The sequence below is a fragment of the Tribolium madens genome, unplaced genomic scaffold, assembly GCF_015345945.1.
Source record: "Tribolium madens isolate multiple individuals breed KSU strain unplaced genomic scaffold, Tmad_KSU_1.1 Scaffold_7;HRSCAF=85;Tcas5.2_LG10, whole genome shotgun sequence".
Taxonomy (NCBI): domain Eukaryota; kingdom Metazoa; phylum Arthropoda; class Insecta; order Coleoptera; family Tenebrionidae; genus Tribolium; species Tribolium madens.
In genome coordinates this window covers 2,984,250-2,997,514 of record NW_025401050.1, presented here as the reverse complement: position 1 = coordinate 2,997,514, position 13,265 = coordinate 2,984,250, and positions in this window count along the sequence as shown.

Sequence of the window (13,265 nt, the reverse complement as noted above, 5' to 3'; positions counted from 1 at the left end):
AAGACTAATGAAAAATGTTTCATTTGTAATGACAAACAGGGTTTATTTTAGCGTTCTTTGTTTAAATATATACCGGTTGTTTCAAAACTCGCGCCTCAGAGAAAAATGCCAAGTAAGATAAAGGAAATTATGGAGGTGACCCTTTTTATTTCTGTTGGAAAAATAATTTTCCATGTTTTTCTGCTACAGGCGAAAACAAAGAAGCTAAATTGTAATTATGTTTTACGTTATTTATGGCTTTTATTGGCAAAATTTTTCTACTTTCACTAAATAATTATGAAAAAACATAAAAAATTTATCAGTACCCAACATTAAATAGACATAAAAAATATCAAATGTCAAAAAATTAATTTAATTAATTAATTAAACATATTTGCTATGTTCCTGGTATCTTATCTTACTTGAATGTTTTTTCTGGGGTGCGAGTTTTGAAACACCCTATAGGGAAAAATAATATTTAGATGTTTCAATATGATTTTTTTGTTGTCGGCTATTAGAAGAGGAAACAAAGAAGTTGTATTCTAAATTATAACTATAATCCATTTCATTGAAATTGGCATAACAGTAGGCCATGATGTGTAAACCGCGCTTTAAATGTGACAAAGGCTTTACATATTAAGGAACTAAATTTGTCACTAAAAAAAGTGAGGTTAAGATAGCTAAAATTTTATTTTTAAAGAACCCTCTTTCAGAGGTTTACAGACAGAGTTTTTTTTTCCATAAAAAGTTTAACACCCTGTTTCATCCCATTGTAGGTGTCGTTTTAACACCAAAAATATACACTATTTGCTTTAGACAAAATAATTTGGCTTTATTCAAATTGGTATATTTGATTCCATTAACCTAAAACAGCTCAGGAACAACAAACAAAAAATGATTGTTTTTAAACATACCTTAGCGTGTTCTCTAAATCTGGGGTTCTGAAAAGAACTGCTTTTAATTATAATTTAAAAAAATACTGGGAATAACGAACAAGCAACGAAAACAGTGAAAAAACGAATACAAATGTAAATCATTTCACTTCAACAAACCATGTAGGTAAGTAACAAAAAAAAAACATCTACTATTATTCCAGGGACATGCGCAGGGCGACGAACTTAAATATGAAATTCCATAGCCAACCATTATGCCAATTCCAATGAAATCTACTAAAGGTTTAACATTATTGACAAAGTTTTTATACCTTTACTGAATAATTATCAAAAAACATACACAAGATCATCGATAACATTAAAAATAGACATAAAAAAGATCAAATGTCAAAAAAAACGTCAAAATTTTTTGACAGATAGAGTTTTTTAACTTTTTTTCATGTTCTTGCTTGAAAATTTTCAAGCGCCAGTTTTGACTCACCCTGTATATCTAAAAAAAAATATGTTTTAAGAAGAAGGTTTAGGTTCGTTAAAATTCGTGAGAAAAAAAAAGAATCATCACAGGAAATGATAAAATAAGAAAACACAGAGCATCTTACTTAAAAAACATGAAATTTATATCAAACAATAGTGCAAAACCCCATTTATAAGCTTTTAAAATAGACTTGTGGAAGAACTTAAAAAAATCGATTTTTTTTCTGACACTCGATTTCTGAAACACCCTGGCAACAGCCAACTTGATACTTTATTTTATAGAATTCTTTGTTCAAAATCTGATTTTAGCAAATTACATGCCAGATGAAAGGGCTATTAAACGACTACATTGTTGGGCGCTATTTTTTTAATAAAAGAAATAAAATTGATATAAAAATGGGCGCCTTGGTGGTCTTTGAGCTACCTCTCAGCTGGTCCACAGCCATCGCAGAATGCCGACCGTCTGGTAGGCAATCTTCCGAACGTTTTTCACGGCCGCCTCGGACCTCGGAGGAGCGGTGAAGAGGAAATGGGTAACACGGTGTATAAAGTGGGTGGGAACCGGTCGTCTGTCCGATTGTGAGAAATGGATAAGTCGTTAAGACATTTCATAGGTGTCCGACGTAATGACCACTAATCTACGACTGAGTCTATGAGGACAAAAGACCGATTCAGATTTTCGAAAAATTCCTCTTCTCGCTTCTACCAGAGAGAGGTTATTGCTTTTTTCAGCTGGAAATGTTGCTGCAGGTGCGGTTATGGCACGACATGGCCCCATATGGCCTCGCAAGCTCGACTACCGACGGCTTCTGTTCACCTTCTATGCTATTTTTATGGGCCAAACGGTGGGTCCGACTAGATATGATGGGACGGTAATTATTTTATCAAGGCAGAATGCGTGGACCGCAACTGTTTCGGATTCTCAGAGAAGGAAAAGGTGGCCATTTCCGAGAATTTAATTGTGAATAATAGTGAAGAATGACTAACTGGGAAAATATTTCTTTGGTCCTTTTTTTAGACTAATCACCAGGAAGTCGTCAGCGAAATAAAAAATAACTACTTTCTAAGTATTTTAAGTTGGCAAATAAAGTTAAATTTGACGCATAAGCGCTGCCAACCTTAAAACGAGAAATGGCACTAGTTTTCACGAGTTTCATAATGGCATTTCGATCACGTGTGATATACGACAGGTGCAACTATCCAAAAAATGAAGTTTCATTCAAGTAAAATATTCACCTATAAAAATATAATAGTAAATATAATATAATAGTCAAATTTACTCACTTGTGAGTACTTTATCTCACTTGTGAATAATACTTGATTTCTATCACCGAAAACAATGGTCTAAGGTAGCTCAAAAACTCAACCTGTAAGATAAAAAATATAAATTCAGTGTCATTAACCTTAACAATGTAAATTATACTAGTCTATAAAAACACAAATGCCAAAAGAAAACTGCAAATTTTAAAATTGTTTAAGAATTTTGTAGTAACTTTTTTGCCGTGACAACTGACAAATATTATCGTATCAACCTAGGAACTTTTAGGAAAATTACGTTTTTTATGTTGTTTGTAAGTAATTTTGAATGCCTAAGGTTGTTGACGTATTTTGTCAACCTGCTGTCAACTATCAATTGACGTATCCATACAACTTGACTTAACCTAAAATTTATGTCAACTTAAATGAATATTTCTTCTTGATGCCAATTAAACTATCAACATGAGGAACATAACTTTTACTGGTTCGCGCGCCAATTTCAAAAGTAGTTTAGTGATTTTAGCGCCACCAACCTTAGACAATTAAATGGGACTAATCAAGTAAAGCATATTAAAAACAATTATTAAATACAGTGTGTCCCAGCGAGTTGAAAAAGTCCATTAGTGACCTTTAAATGGTAAATTTAAAAAAAAAAATTATATAGAACATTGATAGATACTAATCTAGTCCTTCGCCTAAAATTATTTTCAACTATACAGTCTGTCCTAAAAATTAATTACAATACCTACAAACTTGTGCTTTTTTTAATGAAACACCATATATTTCTTAGCATTTTTGGATGTAGACTTTTATGACAATGATTTTATTGGTCGATTTTGCTTAGTTTTAAAAATAAGACTTTTTTTGACGAAAACATGCACTTTTTAAAAATTCACAAAAACTAAGACATCTAGAAATTTTTTTACTACCGCAAAGAAGAAGATACAAGCTATAAGGTTGTAACATTTTTTAGTGTGTTGCATTTGCAAAGATAAAAAAGTGAAGGCGATTGTTAAAAGTTCAATAACTTAAAAAATTTAAATGGAACACCCTATTTATTGTTTCTGCATTTAAAAGATTATAAAATTGTTTTTCTAAAATTATTTACTTTTAGGTGTGTATAATCAATAACTAAAAAAATATTTAACGTTAAAGATTAAAAAAAATACAATTGTTTCAGTAGCCAAAAAGTGCCCAATTGCACAAGAGGTGGAAGAAATATCACTTAATAATCACAATTGTGTTAAACTGAATCTATTATCCTTTATTTTTACCATAAAATAATTCGAATTTCAGTATTTATAACGACTTTTCCAATCTCTGGATAAATCAACGGATCCGTGGTAGAATTACTATGGTTGCCATAGTATCAACAATATTCAGATATTGATAGGCATTGTTGCTACAATTAATATTTAGTGTTAAATATCTTTTCATTTATCAATTCTAGACATTAAAAGTTTATTTTTTTAAATAGACAATTTATCAATCTATTAGATTCAAAAATAAGATATAGGGTGTTCCATTTAAATTTTTTAAGTTATTTAACTTTTAACAAACTTCTTAATTTATTTATGTTTACAAATGCAAAACACTAAAAAATTGCTACAGCTTTAAATTCTGTATTTTTCTCTTTGCAGAAGTAAGAAAAAATTTGTTCTAACTGTCTTAGTTTTTATGTAATAAATTTTTAAGAAGTGAATGTTTTCGTCAAAAAAACGTTTTATTTCTAAAACTAACAAAAGTTTAACGTAAAAACAAAAGGCTATATCCAAAAATGGACAGAAACATACGGTGTTTCATTTAAAAAAACACAAGTTTGTATCGTAGCTTATTATTGGGACATGCATGGTTGAAAATAATTTTAGGTGATCAATGTCCTATACAATTTTTTTTTAATTTTACCATTTAAAGGTCACTAATGGGATTTTCAACTCCTCAGTCCTGAAATGGCCCATTCCATTCCGGGAAATTTCTTTTTTTAAACAAAAACACAAATTTTTCGAAATCTCTTTGTTCTATTTCAGTCCGCACCTGCCTCACACTTCTATAAATAACCCACCCTTTTTTCTATTTTTAAATTTTGTTAGGGTTGTGTCTCTTTAGTCTCGTTTAGGTCAAGATTTTCTTTTATGCAATGTTTGCCCTCACTTTTTAATCTCCACAGGCAGGTAATTTTCAAGATTTATGACCTGTTAATCGCATCTCATATATCTTTGTGGGAAACTGATTCGAAATTTAGAAGATCCAAAAATATTATTTATACTTTCGAGAAAAATCACGACAATACTAATCACTGATTGCATCTCAAGTGTCCCAACCTTCTGAGTAAATCACGTCTAGATTGATTTGTAGCTATCAGATTTATTAAAAATAGAGTTATTGTTGTTTTAAGTACATTTTCCACTCTTTAAAGTTCCATAGAATTTTTTTATTGTATCAAGTTATTGCCTTTAAAATTGACGTGTTTTTGTTATCACTCATCAAGTTATCGCAAATCTACATTTTTTAACAACACTTTTAACTCCGACGGCTTCATTGTGAACATAAGGACTTCATCGTCATTCTCTTCACTTCTTTAAAAGTTGTGGCCGTGACCCCGCGCAGGAATGCTCAGACAACTCTACCTGTCTCTACACGAGTTGTGGGAGAAAGTCGCCTTCTGTATAAATCGCCTATTAATAAATTGCTGCACTCGGACTAAACTATAGAGAAAAAAATTCGTTTCGGGTCATATGACTATTGAATTAATCACAAGTGGCTAGATTCGGACTTGGACATTCTTCACTCATTATAATCAATTAGAGTCATTGCTTGACCTCTCCGTTCCACTCTTTAACCCAATTTAGAAATTTCAACAATTGGACGTCATGTGTTATGTAAGTCGTCCACGTGGGTGATGCGAGATAAGAATTTTATCGGTTTTTTGAATATTTACAACAGATTTATACACTTGGCATTAATAAACATGATTTTGGCTAGGACTGGTTGGGTAGAATGACAAAAAAATTAAAATAAGAGAAGAATGTGATGACCATTGTTTTATTCCACGGATAACAGTTATCATTTTGACCCATGCTTGTGTTAATACGAACATAAATAAAATATATCAATTATTCTTAACTAGAAATGAAGTAGCATAGGAAACAAAACAACAAATCAGTTAAAAATGTTAAAGCGTTTATATAAAATTTTAAATTGCTTGCTAATTGCAAAAAAAAAATAAACAGAAAATCTACTTTTAACTAAGTTAGAAAAGCCCAAAATAGCACTGGAAGGTTCAAAAAGTGGTAAAGTGAGAAATAAAATGATGAATTAAAAATAAAAATTAGATTGTAGTTCTTTGCAGTGAAGCATAAAACCAAAAAAATGAGGTCCAGTAAAGAAAGAATCTAGTAGAATATCTAGAGTTTTTGACTTAAAAGAAAAAATTTTGTTTAGAAAACGGAAAAACTGAAAACCTAAATAAGATTCTAAATAATAACTACAAAAACTAAAAATGAAAGAAAGTTACATTTGTAAGAAACTATAAAATTGTGAGACTTAAATCTGATTTATATAGAGAATTAATAAACTTACTAAAACATTACGAAAGCGAGAAATAAATAACTGGTGAAATGTTAAAAAGAAGGCTGTAATTTTTCGAAAAAAAAGAGACACAGCAAAGGAAGAATCTAGTAAAACAAAAACTTTTGTTCTGAAAATACTAGAAAAAAAAAAAAACAAAATGGGGGACGAATGTAAAAAAGTAAATTCTCATTTTTTGAAAATTTTTGAAAATGTCGGGCTTTTGACTAAAACTGCGTTTTTCTACTCAAGTTTTATTTCTTAACTTATAATTCAAGTACCTATAGTTTCACGTTTTTTTTGTTATTTTGTATCAATTTTTGATAGACATTTCAGATCCGGAATCCTATAGGCTAATTCTACGAAAGATAAATGTAATCCCAAGACAATAAGACAACTTGATATTACAAGTATTAAATAGAAAAATAATCAGTAATAGATTTATTAAAATTTTAATTTTTTTGCTTATTATAACTAAATCGACTGAAACTGAAATAATTTTTCAAAAATGAAAATGACATCGCTAACAATTATCAAAAAATCTATTTTTAACTAAGTTAAAAAAGCCCAAAATAGCACAAACTTGAAGGTTCAAAAAGTGGTAAAGTGAGAAATCAAATAAATAAAGTGATGAATAAAAAATAAAAAATTAGATTGTAGTTCTTTGTAGTGAAAGAAAAAAAGAAAAAAGAATCTGGTACAATATCGTAGAGTTTTTGACTTAAAAGAAAAAATTTTGTTTAGAAAACGAGAGAACTGAAAACCTTAACAAAATTTTTCAAAAACTAAAAATAAAGAAAAGATAGATCTGTAAAAAACTATAAAATTGTGAGACTGATTTGTAAAGAGAATTCATAAACTGACTAAAACATTATCAAAAACAAAATAACTCGTGAAGTGTTAAAAAATAAGAATGTAATTTTTTGAATAAAAAAAGACACAGGAATAGAAGAATCTAGTAAAACAAAAACTTTTGTTCTAAAACTGGAACTAGAAAATAAAAAAAAACAGAATGAGGAACGAATGTAACAAAATAAATTCTTGTTTTTTGGAAGCAAACATAAAACGAAAAAAAATGAAGAAAAGTTAGATCTGTAAGAAACTATAAAATTGTGAGACTTAAATCTGATGTATAAAAAGAATTAATGAAGTAAAAAAATAAAACATTACCAAGTGAGAAACAAAATAACTCGTGAAGTGTTAAAAAATAAGAATGTAATTTTTTGAAAAAAAAAGAGATACAGGAATAGAAGAATCTAGTAAAACAAAAACTTTTGTGCTAAAACTGGAAGTAGAAAATAAAAAAAACAGGATGGAGAACAAATATAAAAAAATTAATTCTTATTTTTTGGAAGCAAACATAAAACGAAAAAAATTAGTAGCAACAAGTCGAACCCAAGACAAAAATCTTGTTTGGAATAGTAGAAAATCTCAAAGTAATGATATAGGTACTAGAAAATACATAAATTTATTATGAATAATTGAGAAAATTAAGAAAAGAAATAAGACGTAGACTTAATTATTAAATATAAAATCAAAAACCGAAAAATCAGAGCTAGAAACTAAAAAATAGAAAGTATGAAACACATTTAAAATAAACTAGAAAACGCCAAAATTTAGCTAAAAATATTTTCTAAATCGTGAATAAATTGGAATGTTTAAGAAATAAACTGGAAAAAATAAAGTTTTGTACAAAACACAACAAATCAGAAAATTGTTAAAAAAAACTAAAATCATACTGAAAACTAGTAAGTTAAAGTTATCTTTAGGATCAAAGAGGTTGATTATGAGATAATTTACTCTTTTGAAGGTGGATTTTTGTATTTTTTGCTCATTATTTTGGATATTTCGGGGAAGTCTAAGGGTCGGTTTCACCAACGATAGTTAACTCTAACTTACATTTAAAAACAATCGTTACTATGATTATAATAATTGTTGCTATGAGCTTATTCGTTAGTTAACTTTAACTTTTATTTGTGAAACCGGCCCTAAGACAACAATTTTTTAAAATTATTTTTCCATATTTGAGAAGCAGACCTTCAAAATGCAGTTTGTCCATGTTTTTATGAATTGAGATAAAGGTTTTTAAAGTTTTTTTGTAAGTACTCCAGCCGTAAAATTAGTGTCCAATTGTGTTCAATACATACATATTTTTTCACATTTATTATCACTAATATAAAAGATTAAAATGATTTCTTAAAAGAATGACAGTTTTTGTTCTCTCTCGCAAAAATGCAAATTTGGACAAACTGCTTTTTGAAAATTTACTCTTCATTTTTCCAACCAATAAATGATGAGAAATTTTCTTGGGTATACACAGTGTTGAGTGTATCACCCCTCATAACCGTCATAATCACTTTTTCCAAGAAGGACCGACTTTCGAGACGTTAAAACTTTATGATATTTGTTGAGCTTTATAAATACATCTACAGGGTGTGGTGTTTTAGCATTTCTACGGCTTAGGTTTTTCTAAAACCGTCTATTTATTATTAAACTTTTCAAAGATAAGCCATTCTAGAAATAGCTCGGTTTTTAACCGAATAACAATCATGAATCAATATTTCCCATGACGTTTGACTCCTCTTTGAACTTTAACCACATGCATTTCCTCGCACAACTAATACAGGTAAGATATTTCATCCAAGGATAAGTCAGGTATGTCGAAAGCCATATTTACAATTATTGGTACAAGAGTGGAAAATCAATCATGGAACTTCCGTTCGATTGCGTAAACGATTTTGTTAAATCGAATACAATAGATTGCACATTTCCGGTTGCAATTCGAGATAATTCTCAGTGGATTTTTGAAAATTATCCGGTTCTTGTGCATGGAATGAAATATGGCCGACATTACTGCACTCACAGAGTGTTTCTGTAATAAATATCATTACAAGAGCAGAGAATGTCGAGTCGTTGTGTGCTTTCATAAGATGATTTGTAATTTTCAAGGTGCGCATTTTTGACTTCAACAAGGGATTAGTCATGTTTAAAACAAAGAAATGGTAATTAAATCATAAATGAATGTTTTACACTAATTTCGTCAAAGATAACAGCAATTTGGGTTAAATTGCTCTAGATTTGGCTGCATTTTAAGTGAGATAAATTTTAAATTCATCTAAGCATTTAAGCCGAAAAAACTTAAATTTTTATTTTAAATCCGGGAAAATAATCTAAATCTAATCTAAATCTTGCCCTTTCTATACAAGAATTTTTGTGACGTTTTTACTAATACGAGGATTTGTGTATATCCCATTGGGACTAAAAACTCATATTTCAATGTGACGCAAAAAGATTAATTTTCAATAAATAAAAATTGAGAGAAATATTTTTAAAACTAAAAAAATTAAAATTACCTACATTTGATGTTGATATGTCGCGCTTTTAACTAAAAAACTGCATTTTTCTAGTCAAGTTTTATCTATCTCCTAATTTTCTAATAATTTAAGTATAGTTTGTTTTTATGTTTGTATCAATTATTCTTGATGGACATTTCAAATCCGGAATTCTATAGGATAAGTCTACGAAAGATAAATGTAATTCCAAGGCAATAAGACGACTTGATATTACGAGTATTAAAGAGATAAATAATCAAAGCTAATAGATTTATTAATTTTTTTTAACTTGTTATTGTTAAATCCACTGAAATAATTTTACAAAAATGAAAATAGAAATTGCTTGCATATTAAAAAAAATTCTACAAAAACAGTATGCAGCAATTTAAATTAATCAAGAATTAGCATCAAATCGTTATCTTGATGGATTTTTAAAAAGATTAAAATCAAGGCATCTCAAAACACCATTGCATCTCAAAAAATAAGAATGAATGTTTTTTACACCTTTTCATCCAATTAATCATAAAATTACAAATTACTTTCTTATCCTTGTTGAAATTTGTAATAATCAACTGAAACATTTTTTTTTTTAAATAAAGACCAAATGTTGGTCCAGTTTTTAGATAAAAAATATAAATCAAAGATTGAATAGAAAAAACACGAATTTAACATCTGAGTGTAATTTTAAAGAGCTTTTTGAATCCATTTTGGCATAAAAATAAGTGTTAGTAACGTCTGTTTTTTTTAATGGAAATGTCAAAGAGTCATTCATGGTAATTTTAATAAAGTTGGCAGTTCCGGTTTTTAAATTAATTTGAAAACAATGTCATTATTAAACGTCAACAGAAAAATCGTCTAAAAAATCTAGAGACGGAAACACAAAAACGAGGACAAATTCGGTGTAATTAATAGTTTTTTGAAATTTGTAAACGAAAAGAGAATGAAAAGTGAACGAAATTACACAACATTTATTGTCAATCTGCGTAATCCCTGTTTGTATCTTTTGCAAATAAACTTTTTTTCTCTATGGACACCGTTTTTTATACAAGTTTTTGTAGCAAGAAACTCATTTTTGCCCACAACATGATAATTTTTTAACAAAATTTCTAGGGACAAAAACAAAAAGAAAAAAAAATTGTGGCTATGGAAATAAGCTGCTACCAATATTTTCACCAAAATTTTGACTAGGTGATTTTCATGAAAAAAACAGAGTTTAAGTAGTACTTAAAAGTACTTAGATTTTTTTATCAGTTGATTATAATCTAAATCACTTATCAAAAAATATAGTTTTTTATAAAACCTTAAATCCGACAACATCGGAAACAAAAGAGTTATTATGCTTAACTGAAAGTCCTTTATTTTTAAATTACCCTGTATAAAATAAGAAAAAATTTTCAAAACAAGTCGAAAATTTTTCAGAATCAACTGTATTTGGAAATTACTACAATATCTCGAATCTCGAATTGGAAATGATTTCCAAAAAAATTTTTGCATTTCATTGTGTGACAAAGAAATTAAAGTACACTTTGTTTGCAAGTTATCAGTTGATTTTAGAAAAAAATATGTATGACACAGCTAGTCCATTATACCGACAGAAAAGTCCAAAAGATAATTGTTTAGATTAAATCTGTATTTCAATATAAAAGTGCACCTTTGTGACGATGACGATGTGTTTTTCGTCATTATGATTCGTCGACTTTTCCGCATAATAAAATTTTTTGAAATCTCATCTCGTTTCGAAGAAATGATCAAAAACGTGCCTAATTGTTTAATTAAAAAAAGTAACTGAAACATAATACATTCATAAATGGAAGAAACGATAATATCCAAAGAATTTACAAAAATGCAACCAGTTTGTGACACAGACTGGACTATCAGACATTTTCTTTATTTATTTTTGCATTGTATATACTATTACAGTTATCTCATGTATTCAAATAAAGTGAATCTGTTTCCAAAGCCCCCAAGGTCACGATTAATAATTCCACTCTTCTCGTATTATTCACAAACGATCCGCTTCTTGATTGTAATTAATATTTTTTTATATTAAAATAGCCTAGCAACCGGTCATGAATTTGAGAAAATGATGCAAATCTGCAAGAATTTCACTTTGTGAAATTACCATATTTCGTAGCTGTCTAGACTTTGCTAACCAGTTTTCGAATCGATTCCGGGAATCGATTGATTTTCGTTCGAGGATCGATTTGTCGCCATATTGTCATTAGCGAAGTGTAAATGTCTGCATAATGTACATACCTGTTTTGCGTGGGCATTCACGACGTTTGTGACATTATCGAAAGGTTGATGGCTTGCTGAAGCTGAAGACATGCAAGTCGCGGACGCTTTTGTTAACAAAGCGTGTTGGAAGTTTTAATTCATCGGCAAATATTATATCGTAGGCTTTACCGCTTTGACGGGAAGTCGGGGAATTAACCCACACGTGGACAGTGAGATAAGGATTGCATTGTGTAATCAACAATGGACATTTGAGAACATTTCTTCCATTTCGGGCAAACTTTTACATTTTAAAAAAAAATCCACTTTTGTTTTTAGATTTACAACAAAAAAACATGAAGGATAGAGAAAAAAATTAACATTTTGGAAAAAATTACATTTCTAGTACAAAAATATAATAAATAAAAAAGTTTAAAATGTCAATTGATACAAAATAAAAGCAGAATAAATGTTCACATTTTAAACTAACAGTAAGTGAGAAAACTCAAAAAATAGCTATGTATTTTCAGAAAAGATACAGAAGTGAAATTTAGAAAAAAAAACAAAGACATACAATTCAATAAAAATTTGCCAGTACATACAGGATGTCTCAAAAACATGGAAAAAGTTCTGTTAAAAAGTTTTTACATTTATTTTTCGACATTTGGCATTTTTTATGTCTGTTTAATGTCACCGATGATCTTGTATATGTTTCTTCATAATTATTCAGTACAGGTACAAAAACTTTGGCACTAAAAGCTACAAATAACGTTAAACATAATTACAATTTATGATACAACTTCCTTACTGAGGCAAAAAAACATGTAGTTATTTTTCCAACAGAAATAAATAGAATCAAAGTGCATAATTTAAACACTTATAATTTGACAATTTTTATAGACAAATTTTTTTTACAATTTTTTGATGTCCCTAGTTGGCATTTTTTTTGGAGCACGAGGTATGAAACACCTGAATATTAAAACAAAAAACTAAAATTTAGTTTAGTTTTCTAAGGTTTTCTTGAAAGAACGAACTTCTTGTTATAATGGTGGGAAGTTAGGAATCATAAATAATACTTAAATAAAAAAAAAACTCATTATTTGTAATTTGCAACGCTGATTAAGAAAACAAAACAAAAAGTATGCAAAACAAAGTCTAAATAGAGATTTACCAATTGAAAATGAAGTAAATGCAATAAGGGGATCAGGGGTGAAACTTTGGTAGAAATGTTAAAAAATTAAAAGGTTAAATAAATTTTTACGTCACCCCAACAAAATTATTTTTAACCAAACAAATCCTAATCCTAAATAAATTTTAATAAAATCAATAATCAAACTATAGGGTCTTGTAAAAAATAATTAAAAAAAGAAGTTGTGATCAATTATAGAAATAAAAAAACAAAAAAACTGTACCTAGGTAGGTACATGAAATTTTTATATAAAACTTTGTCATTTATTTTTTGACATTTGACATTTTTTATGTGTATTTAATGATGCTGATGATCTTGTATATGTTTTTTTTATAATTATTTACTAAAAGTACAAAAATT